Source organism: Triticum dicoccoides, chromosome 6B (genome assembly GCF_002162155.2).
Source record: "Triticum dicoccoides isolate Atlit2015 ecotype Zavitan chromosome 6B, WEW_v2.0, whole genome shotgun sequence".
In the NCBI taxonomy this organism is placed as follows: domain Eukaryota; kingdom Viridiplantae; phylum Streptophyta; class Magnoliopsida; order Poales; family Poaceae; genus Triticum; species Triticum dicoccoides.
Window position 1 is genome coordinate 316,506,344 of NC_041391.1, and position 12,541 is coordinate 316,518,884.

The following is a 12,541-nucleotide window of genomic DNA, read 5'->3' on the forward strand; positions in this document are numbered from 1 at the left end:
GGTCAGTGCAAAAGGTGCACTTCCCATGATAGAGGCAAAGGTGTCCCCTCTTTCGATGAGATGATGGATATCGCTTTGGTGGCAGTCGACTTTGACGATCCGACTACGAACGTGCGAGGACGTCGCGCTTTAGCAATCGCTAAACCAACTCCGAGAGGTTATTGACCACGCCGGAGCACGATCAACCTGACCACGAGGGTCTGTTTCCTGCGAGCAAATGAAGAACAAGCAAGAAACTGAGATTGCAATCTGGATATTGCGAATATAAGATGAAAGCTTTATTGATCAAGGTGGGGTTCTGTGACGCCTTTGTCTGGTCGTTGAACACAAACGAAGTACGCGAAGTTGCAGCTATGGCGAACTTTTAATCTAAACAAAACCCAAAGTCTAAACGATGCCCTAAGGGCTGTATATATGGAGGAAGAGGGGGGGAATTTCGTGGCCCTTGGTGGAGGGGTCCTAAATCAACCCTATCTCTTGTTTCCCCACACATACGGACTCTAAAAATAGCCTATACTTATGTATTTCGAAATTACATGGGCCTGGCCCAATAATAAGGTGACGCAGCACCTAAAATAGCCTCGGGACGAAATTTATGAAGTGGCATCTTGTATATTTTGTCCAAGGCTTCATGCACCCATTATGGTGGCTTCAAAGTCCTGAAATCATCACTTGTAGCTCCGTTCTTGTTCCCCTTGCGCATGCCATCATCTCCATGCTTGTTCTTGCTCCAATGTTCATCCTTCTCCAAGCTAGGCCCTTCATTTGTAAGCAAAACAAATGTATCCAATTTAGGCAGCATCATATTCTCATGAACATTAGAATCATTACCAAGAAACGAAAGTACCTGGTAATTTAGTTGGCGTGCACGAGCTCTAGTAATTGGTCCAGTATGTATAGCAGCAGGGGCTGTGGGTGTAACAATTGTATTGATGTCCTCATCATCCTCCCCTTCTTGAAATGAAGTCGTCCTCGACGGAAGTTCATCTTCCTCACCCAAATAAGGCTTCAAACCTGCAATGTTAAAAGTGGGACTAACCCCAAAATCTGCAGGCAGCTCAAGTTTATATGCATTATCATTTATTTTCTCTAACACCTTAAAGGGACCATCAGCACGTGGCATTAACTTTGATTTGCGCAAATCAGGAAATCTATCCTTACGCAAATGTAACCAAACAAGATCTCCAGGTGCAAACACAACATGTTTTCTACCCTTATCTCCAGCAAATTTATATTTAGCATTCATGCGCTCAATGTTTTCCTTAGTTAACTCATGCATTTTTAAAATCAATTCAGCATGTTGTTTAGCATCAAAATTAACCTTCTCCGAAGATGGAAGAGGCAACAAATCAATAGGTGCACGAGGTAGGAAACCATACACAACTTCAAAAGGGCACATCTTAGTAGTAGAATGCAATGAACGATTATAAGGAAATTCAATATGAGGCAAGCATTCCTCCCACATTTTCTTATTATTCTTCAAAACAGCCCTAAGCATAGTAGACAACGTTCTATTGACTACTTCAGTTTGTCCATCAGTTTGGGGGTGACAAGTAGTACTAAAAAGCAGTTTAGTCCCCAACTTAGCCCATAAACATCTCCAAAAGTGGCTAAGAAATTTAGTATCACGATCTGAAACAATAGTATTTGGCACACCATGCAAGCGAATAATTTCACGAAAGAACAAATCAGCAACATTAACAGCATCATCGCTTTTATGACATGGTATAAAGTGTGCCATTTTCGAGAATCTATCCACGACAACAAATATGCTATCCCTCCCCTTCTTTGTTCGAGGTAAACCTAAAACAAATTCCATAGATATATCCTCCCAAGGAACACTAGGTATAGGCAAAGGCATATATAAACCATGAGGATTGAGTCGTGACTTAGCTTTTTGACATGTAGTGCAGCGAGCAATAAAACGCTCAACATTCCGTCTCATCTTTGGCCAAAAGAAATGTGTAGCAAGTACGTTCTCCGTCTTCTTCACGCCAAAGTGTCCCATTAATCCTCCTCCATGCGCCTCCTGCAACAACAAAAGACGAACGGAGCTAGCTGGAATGCATAGCTTGTTAGCACGAAACACAAATCCATCGTTAACAACAAACTTGTTCCAGATTCTTCCTTCTTTACAATTCTGCATTACATCTTTAAAATCAGCATCATGCACATATTGATCTTTGATGGTCTCCAAACCAAATATTTTGAAGACAAGTTGTGAAAGCATAGTATAGCGACGAGACAATGCATCAGCAATAACATTTTCTTTTCCCTTCTTGTGTTTAATGACATAAGGGAAAGTCTCAATGAATTCAACCCATTTAGCATGTCTATGATTCAGTTTAGCTTGACTTTTAATATGTTTCAAAGATTCATGATCAGAATGTATAACAAATTCTTTGGGCCATAAATAATGTTGCCATGTTTCTAAAGTCCGAACAAGAGCATATAATTCTTTATCATAAGTAGAATAATTTAGACTAGGCCCACTCAATTTTTCAGAAAAGTATGCAACAGGTTTGCCATCTTGTAATAACACACCTCCTAATCCAATTCCACTAGCATCACATTGAAGCTCAAAAGTCTTATTAAAATCAGGAAGTTGGAGTAAAGGAGCATGTGTCAACTTATCTTTCAATACCGTGAAGGCTTCATTTGTTGCTCAAATTCTTTTGCCACAATCTGATTTTCACTCTTATTCTTCTCCTGTTTTGCTTTATTAGCTCTGTTAATATCATCTTTCAAAATGGAATCAGGAGTCATAGGAAGCAAAGTAATATTTTTATCCTTATGAACAAGAGTATAGTGATTGTTTCTACCATGGTGTACAGAATTTTTATCAAATTGCCATGGTCTACCAAGTAATAAGGAACATGCTTGCATAGGTACCACATCACAATCAACATAATCAGCATATGTAGAGATACTAAAATGCACACGAACAGTACGTGTTACCTTAACCTTGCCGCTGTTATTGAACCATTGGATGTAGTAAGGATGTGGATGTGGTCTTGTGGTGAGAGAAAGCTTCTCCACCATCTCCATGCTAGCCAAGTTGTTGCAGCTCCCTCCGTCTATGATGACGAGCACAGAACGTTCCTTCACAACTCCCTTGGTATGGAACAAATTGTGCCTCTGATTTTGCTCAGCTTGTGTGACCTGCACACTCAAAACACGTTGAGCAACTAAACATTCATACCTGTCAGCGTCTTTAGGAGCCATGTATTGCGTCTCATGATCAGAATCATCTCCACCATGTTCTTCACGTGTAATAAGAGCCAAAGTCTCCTCATCATAGTCACTAGCGGACTCATATCCACCATCCGCGGTAGCAATCATCACACGCGGAGATTTGCATTCTCTCGCATAATGACCTCCTCCCTTACAACGACGAAGAATAATATCACTTGTGTGCCCTGTTGATGCCATGGAAGAAGAAGAACTCCGTGCAGGCCCAGCAGGTGCGCTCTTGGCAGATAATGGTGGTTGTGCCTGTTTTCTTGTATCACGACTGGAGGAGGCACCTAATTGAGGTGCTGGTGCAGTTGAAGTAGAAGATGCACGCGGTGTCCATGATGAAGGTCGGCCTGCAGAAAAGTTAGTTCGCCCCAATGCTTGTCGATCCTGCACTTCACGTTCAGCTTTACAAGCAAGATGGAATAAACGAGTGATATCAGTATACTCCTTATAGTCTAGAATGGTCTGAATCTCTCTATTTAATCCACCCAGAAAACGTGCAAGCATAGCTTCATTCTCCTCAACAATACCACATCTAATCATGCCAGTTTGTAATTCCTGATAATATTCTTCTACATAATTTTTCCCTTGTCTTAAACGCTGCAATTTTTGAAGCAATTCACGTTGATAATATGGTGGAACCCAACGCGTACGCATAGCAGTTTTCAAAGCAGCCCAAGTAGTTGGAATAGGATATAATCTACAATGTTCAGACCACCATACACATGCAAAACTAGTGAAAGCACAAACAGCAGCAGCAACCCGTCTCTCCTCGGGATATTGTAAACATGTAAAATGTTGTTCAGTTTCTAACTCCCAAGTAAGATATATATCAGGAACATATCTACCCTCAAATGGTGGTATATTCAATTTCAGTTTAGGAATATGGACATCATCTCGTACCTGAGGTGGTGGTGCAGGCCTACCATTACGAATATATACCTGAGGTCGACCTGCTGGTGGTGGTGCTGGTGGGTGCACGTAGTTCTGATTTTGATCAACCTCATCCTCATAATCGCCCGCATACTCATCATCCTCCTCGGTACCAGCAGCAGCAGTAGCAGGAGCCAAAGAAGCATCAATAACAGGAATAGCAGCACCAGAAGTTTGGCCATCCTCAATAGGAACACGCTTCGCTCGTCCATACTGATTCGGAAGGAGGCGTTGTTGTTGGTGTTGCAGAGGTGCGATAGGTGCAGCCGGCGGCGGTGGTGGTAAACGCGCGAGCAATTCATTAAACTTGCTATCAAGCTTTGTTTCGAACGTCTTCTCCATGCCATCTATCTTCTCCATGGCCTCGTCAAATCTGTTTAGCACATCTTGCACCTGTCCACTCATCATTTGCTGAAATTTATCATGTAGCTGTTTGTTCGTCAGGTTCTCCCAATCAGTCGCATCGGCTTGTGATCCTACCATGGTTAGCAGCAAATAGAAACACACAAGAATATGATCCTACAGACTACTAAGAAGTGGTGGTGGTGTATCACAAACCCGTCAAGCAAATCTCAAATTCTTACCAGTTCTTACCCAGCAGTAGGTGGTGATCGGCAACCGTTGTAGTCAAAACTCTCAAAGCTTAGATAGAGCGATTACCAGGGAGAGTCAAACGCACGACGTAGATGTATGTGGAGCTGGGAAGGCTTATAATATGGTAGCAAAAGGGGTCAGCAAAAATCAATTCAGAGATGCAAAGTTGAATAAACGCTCAATGACGGTACTGTGCTGGTCCTAGGCTAGACCGTGCTAGAGACGCGAGCCTAGAACACTAAAAAAATCACGGCGCTGCACGTAAACAAGGGAAAAGCACACTTTGAATTTTTTTCGCTCTTTTTTTTGCGCTGCTTTTTTTTTGCGAAAAATCACTATAATGGCGAGTGTCTCAAAACTCTTCCTAGGTCAAACTGACAGGATGGGCACGAAATTTTTTCGACCAATTTTTTTTTTCGTTTTTTCGACTGCCCGGACCCAAAAACTGGAAACGGGTCAAAAAAAACTTCCTATAATGGCACATGTCTCAAAACACTCAGAAACACCTAAAAATAGGATAGCCAGAAATTTTTTCGAAAAATGCGTTTTCAAAAAATTATGGGCCTAAATGGAGGGTGGTTTCCAGAAATTTGGAACTATTTTTTTTCTGAAACCTACTCCGGCAAGGAAAACGGATCGGAAACTAGATGAATCTCGAAAACAAACCTAATATGCAAGGAACTCGGATTGGTGGTGGATATAGGGTGGTGGTATGTGGCAGCGGTGGTGGTAGCGGTGGTGGTATATGGATATAGATCGGTGGTGGTATATGGACACGGATTGGTGGTGGTATATGGATACGGATTCGAAGCGGTGCTGGTAGGTGTCAGGGGCGATGATGATGGTGCGGTGGCGGCGTGACAACTTGTGACCAGAACTCGAAACTCTAAAAGACTAGACGCTAAGACCAGCAACTTGACACGACGATGCAACCGCAAATTCCACAAAGCAAAACCCTAAAAAGATTATGCAAAGGCTCAGATTGGTTCGGATATGATGAACTAACCCTAATTTTTTTTGGCTTTTTCGTGGACTGTAGGTATGAAGAACAGACTCAATCTAAACTACGAAAAACTATAAAATCTCACCGAGCAACCTGGCAATCTGATACCACTTGATAGAGGCAAAGGTGTCCCGTCTTTCGATGAGATGATGGATATCGCTTTGGTGGCAGTCGACTTTGACGATCCAACTACGAACGTGCGAGGACGTCGCGCCTTAGCAATCGCTAAACCAACTCCGAGAGGTTATTGACCACGCCAGAGCACGATCAACCTGACCACGAGGGTCTGTTTCCTGCGAGCAAACGAAGAACAAGCAAGAAACTGAGATTGCAATCTGGATATTGCGAATATAAGATGAAAGCTTTATTGATCAAGGTGGGGTTCTGTGACGCCTTTGTCTGGTCGTTGAACACAAACGAAGTACGGAAGTTGCAGCTATGGCAAACTTTTAATCTAAACAAAACCCAAAGTCTAAACGGTACCCTAAGGGCTGTATATATGGAGGAAGAGAGGGGGAATTTCGTGGCCCTTGGTGGAGGGGTCCGAAATCAACCTTATCTCTTGTTTCCCCACACATACGGACTCTAAAAATAGCCTATACTTATGTATTTCGAAATTACATGGGCCTGGCCCAATAAAAAGGTGACGCAGCACCTATAATAGCCTCTGGACGAAATTTATGAAGTGACATCTTGTATATTTCGTCCAAGGCTTCATGCACTCGTTATGGTGGCTTCAAAGACCTGAACATCATCACTTGTAACTCTATTCTTGTTCCCCTTGCGCATGCCATCATCTCCATGCTTGTTCTTGCTCCAATGGTCATCCTTCTCCAAGCTAGGCCCTTCATTTGTAAGCAAAACAAATGTATCCAATTTAGGCAGCATCATATTCTCATGAACATTAGAATCATTACCAAGAAACGGAAGTACCTGGTAATTTAGTTGGCGTGCGCGAGCTCTAGTAATTGGTCCAGTATGTATAGTAGCAGGGGCTGTGGGTGTAACAATGGTATTGATGTCCTCATCACCTCTCGAGGGAAGACCATCAAGACCTCCGTTAGGAGATGAACTGTCCTTTGTATCCTTACCTTTGTTGACTATGGATCATATGTACCTCTTTGTGTTCGGTGATCTAGCACTCGTGTGATTGATTCTCTGTCGGTTGCGTGATTCTCTCTCGTCCTCCCCGTGATTTCCCCTTTGTGCTTCCACGTGTTCTTCGTGTTTCTCCCGTGGGATCCCTCCAAACATGAAAGATCATCCATCTAGGGTTTTGCCCTACATCGCTGGGGGGCTAATGTCTATAAGCAACATAATCCCTCGAATTTTCTTCAAAAGGAAGTGCCAATGGGTTCAGAAACTTGTCTGAAAAACAACGGCGAATGATGTTCTTTGACTTTCAGGGCCAAAAGTCCTGCTTAAAGCTGAATTTGAGAATACTCCGAGCCTCCTGGCACAAGCGGGGAGTATTTTTTGGATTTTCGTGCTCGCCATGAGCAGTTTGAGTACTTATGGGTCAGACACCGACTCCTAATGACAAAATATGACCGTCTTAGTGAGCATCTGTTCATTCTATGGCAGTCCTTGAAAGTACTTTGTTTTCTCGTGCGCTTTTTGCCTAACTGCCCCAAAATTTCTTGTCCTCTATAGTGGAGATATCGTTTCCAGATATATATTGACCGATGCCAGGAATGCCATTTAGTTCTTGGCTTTCACGCGCATGAGTTACACCATGCCATCCGGAAAAAACAAGGAGAATAAGGCATATAGCCGCTGGATTTTCTTCAATTTACGGCCAAATGAGATTGCCCGGATCATAGAGCATCTGCAGAAAGGTACGTTTGTCCCGACCACGGGGGCTAATGTCTATAAGCAACATAATCTCACGAATTTCCTTCAAAAGGAAGTGCCAATGGGTTCAGAAACTTGTCTGAAAAACAGCAACGAATGATGTTCTTTGACTTTCAGGGCCAAAAAGTCCTGCTTAAGGCTTAATTTAGGGGTACTCCGGGCCTCCTAGCGCAAGTGGGGAGTATTTTTTTGGATTCGCGCACTCGTGGCGAGCAGTTTGAGTACTTATGGGTCCGACACAGACTCCTAATGACAAAATATGACCACGGGGGCTAATGTCTATAAGCAACATAATCTCACGAATTTCCTGGATCATAGAGCATCTGCAGAAAGGTACGTTTGTCCCGACCACGAGGGCTAATGTCTATAAGCAACATAATCTCACGAATTTCCTTCAAAAGGAAGTGTCAATGACTTGTGTGAAAAACAGCGATGAATGATGTTGTTTGACTTCCAGGGCCAAAAAGTCCTGCTTAAGGCTGAATTTGAGGGTACTCCGGGCCTCCTGGCGCAAGCGGGAGTATTTTTTCGGATTCGCGCGCTCGCCGCGAGCAGTTTGAGTACTAATGGGTCCGATACGGACTCCTAATGACAAAATATGACCGTCGTAGTGAGCATCTGTCCATTCTATGGCAGTCCTTGAAAGTACTTCATTTTCTCGTGCGGGACTCCTAATAACAAAATATGACCGTCTTAGTGAGCATCTGTCCATTCTATGGTAGTCCTTGAAAGTACTTCATTTTCTCGTGCGCTTTTTGCCTGACTGCCCCAAAATTTCTTGTCCTCTATAGTGGAGATATCGTTTCCACATATATATTAACCGATGCCAGGAATGCCCTTTAGTTCTTGGCTTTCACGTGCATGAGTTACACCATGCCATCCGGCGAAAATGAGGAGAATAAGCCATATGGCCGCTGGATTTTCTTCAATTTACGGCCAAATGAGATTGCCCGGATCATAGAGCATCTGCAGAAAGGTACGTTTGTCCCGACCACGGGGGCTAATGTCTATAAGCCACATAATCTCACGAATTTCCTTCAAAAGGAAGTGCTAATGGGTTCAGAAACTTGTCTGAAAAACAACAACGAATGATGTTCTTTGACTTTCAGGGCCAAAAAGTCCTGCTTAAGGCTGAATTTGAGGGTACTCCGGGCCTCCTGGCGCAAGCGGGGAGTATTTTTTGGATTCGCGCGCTCGCGGCGAGCAGTTTGAGTACTTATGGGTCTGACACGGACTCCTAATGACAAAATATGACCGTCTTAATGAGCATCTGTCCATTCTATGGCAGTCCTTGAAAGTACTTCATTTTCTCGTTCGCTTTTTGCCTGACTGCCCCAAAAAAATTTGTCCTCTATAGTGGAGATATCGTTTCCACATATATATTGACCGATGCCAGGAATGCCCTTTAGTTCTTGGCTTTCACGTGCATGAGTTACACCATGCCATCTGGCGAAAACAAGGACAATAAGGCATATAGCCGCTGGATTTTCTTCAATTTATGACCAAATGAGATTGCCCGGATCATAGAGCATCTGCAGAAAGGTACGTTTGTCCCTACCAGGGGGGCTAATGTCTAAAAGCAACATAATCTCTCGAATTTCCGTCAAAAGGAAGTGCCAATGGGTTCAGAAACCTGTCTGAAAAATAGCGTGGAATGATGTTCTTTGACTTTCAGGGCCAAAAAGTCCTGCTTAAGGCTGAATTTGAGGGTACTCCGGCCCTCTTGGTGCAAGCGGGGAGTATATTTTTGAAGTCGCACGCTGGCCGCGAGCAGTTTGAGTACTTATGGGTCCGACACGGACTCCTAATGACAAAATTATGACCGTCTTAGTGAGCATCTGTCCATTCTATGGCAGTCCTTGAAAGTACTTCATTTTCTCGTGCGTGTTTTGCCTGACTGCCCCAAAATTTCATTTCCTCTATAGTGGAGATATTGTTTCCACATATATATTGACCGATGCTAGGAATGCCCTTTTGTTCTTGGCTTTCACGCGCATGAGTTACAGCATGCCATCCGGCGAAAACAAGGAGAATAAGGCATATAGCCGCTGGATTTTCTTCAATTTACGGCCAAATGAGATTGCCCGGATCATTGAGCATCTGCAGAAAGGTACGTTTGTCCCTACCAGGGGGGCTAATGTCTATAAGCAACATAATCTCTCGAATTTCCTTCAAAAGGAAGAGCCAATGGGTTCAGAAACCTGTCTGAAAAATAGCGTCGAATGATGTTCTTTGACTTTCAGGGCCAAAAAGTCCTGCTTAAGGCTGAATTTGAGGGTACTCCGGGCCTCCTGGTGCAAGCGGGGAGTATATTTTTGGAGTCGCACGCTGGCCGCGAGCAGTTTGAGTACTTATGGGTCCGACACGGACTTCCAATGACAAAATTATGACCGTTTTAGTGAACATCTGTCCATTCTATGGCAGTCCTTGAAAATACTTCATTTCTCATGCGTGTTTTGCCTGACTGCCCCAAAATTTCTTGTCCTCTATAGTGGAGATATCATTTCCACATATATATTAACCGATGCCAGTAATGCCCTTTTGTTCTTGGCTTTCACACGCATGAGTTACAGCATGCCATCCGACGAAAACGAGGAGAACAAGGCATATAGCCGCCGGATTTTCTTCAATTTACGGCCAAATGAGATTGCCCGGATCATAGAGCATCTGCATAAAGGTACGTTTGTCCTTACCACGGGGGCTAATGTCTATAAGCAACATAATCTCTCGAATTTCCTTCAAAAGGAAGTGCCAATGGGTTCAGAAACTTATCTGAAAAATAGCGACGAATTATGTTCTTTGACTTTTAGGGCCAAAAAGTCCTGCTTAAGGTTGAATTTGAGGGTACTCCAGGCCTCCTGGCACAAGAGGGGAGTATTTTTTTGGATTCGCGCGCTTGTCGCGAGCAGTTTGAGTACTTATGGGTCCGACCCGGACTACTAATGACAAAATATGACCGTGTTAGTGAGCATCTGCCCATTCTATGGCAGTCCTTGAAAGCACTTCATTTTCTCGTGCGCTTTTTGCCTGACAGCCCCAAAATTTCTTGTCCTCTATAGTGGAGATATCGTTTCCATATATATATATTGACCGATGCCAGGAATGCCCTTTAGTTCTTGGCTTTCACGTGCATGAGTTACACCATGTCATCCGGCGAAAACGAGGAGAATAAGGCATATAGCCACTGGATTTTCTTCAGTTTACGGCCAAATGAGATTGCCCGGATCATAGAGCATCTGCAGAAAGGTACGTTTGTCCCTACCACGGGGGCTAATGTCTATAAGCAACATAATCTCACGAATTTCCATCAAAAGGAAGTGCCAATGGGTTGAGAAACTTGTCTGAAAAACAGCAACGAATGATGTTCTTTGACTTTCAGGGCCAAAAATTCCTGCGTAAGGCTGAATTTGAGGGTACTCCGGGCCTCCTAGCGCAAGAGGGGAGTATTTTTTGGATTCACGCACTCGTCGCGAGCAGTTTGAGTACTTATGGGTCGACACAGACTCCGAATGACAAAATTATGACCGTTTTAGTGAACATCTGTCCAATTATGGCAGTCCTTGAAAGTACTTCATTTTCTCGTGCTCTTTTTGCCTGACTGCCCCAAAATTTCTTGTCCTCTATAGTGGAGATATAGTTTCCACATATATATTGACCGATGCCAGGAATGCCCTTTTGTTCTTGGCTTTCACGCGCATGAGTTACAGCATGCCATCCGGCGAAAACATGGAGAATAAGGCATATAGCCGCTGGATTTTCTTCAATTTACGGCCAAATGAGATTGCCCGAATCATAGAGCATCTGCAGAAAGGTATATTTGTCCCTACCATGGGGGCTAATGTCTATAAGCAACATAATCTCTCGAATTTGCATCAAAAGGAAGTGCCAATGGGTTCAGAAACTTGTCTGAAAAACAACGACGAATGATGTTCTTTGACTTTCAGGGCCAAAAGTCCTGCTTAAGGCTGAATTTGAGGTACTCTAGGCCTCCTGCCACAAGCGGAGAGTATTTTTTGGAGTCACATGCTCGCCGCGAGCAGCTTGAGTAATTATGGGTCCGACACACACTCCGAATAACAAAATTATGACCGTTTTAGTGAACATCTGTCCATTCTATGGCAGTCCTTGAAAGTACTTCATTTTCTCGTGCGATTTTTGCCTTACTGCCCCAAAATTTCTTGTCGTCTATTGTGGAGATATCGTTTCCACATATATATTGATGAATCCCATGATTGCCCTTTTGTTCTTGGCTTTCACGCGCATGAGTTACAGCATGCCATCCGGCAAAAAACAAGGAGAATAAGGCATATAGCCGCTGGATTTTCTTCAATTTACGGCCAAATAAGATTGCCCGGATCATAGAGCATCTGCAAAAAGTTGCGTTTGTCCCTACCAGGGGGGCTAATGTCTATAAGCATCATAATCTCTCGAATTTCCTTCAGAAGGAAATGCCAATGGGTTCAGAAACTTGTCTGAAAAACAGCGACAAATGATGTTCTTTGACTTTCAGGGCCAAAAAGTCCTGCTTAAAACCGAATTTGAGGGTACTCCGGGCCTCCTGGCGCAAGCGGGAGAGTATTTTTTTTGGATTCGCACGCTCGCCGCGAGCAGTTTGAGTACTTATGGGTCCGACACGGACTCCTAAGCATGACTTTTTGGCCCTGAAAGTCAAAGAACATCATTCGTCTTTGTTTTTCAGAAAAGTTTCTGAACCCATTGGCACTTCCTTTTGAAGAAAATTCGAGAGATTATGTTGCTTATAGACATTAGCCCCCCTGGTAGGGACAAACGTACCTTTCTGCAGATGCTCTATGATCTGGGCAATCTTATTTGGCCGTAAATTGAAGAAAATACAGCGGCTATATGCCTTATTCTCCTTGTTTTTGCCGGATGGCATTGATAGAGGCAAAGGTGTCC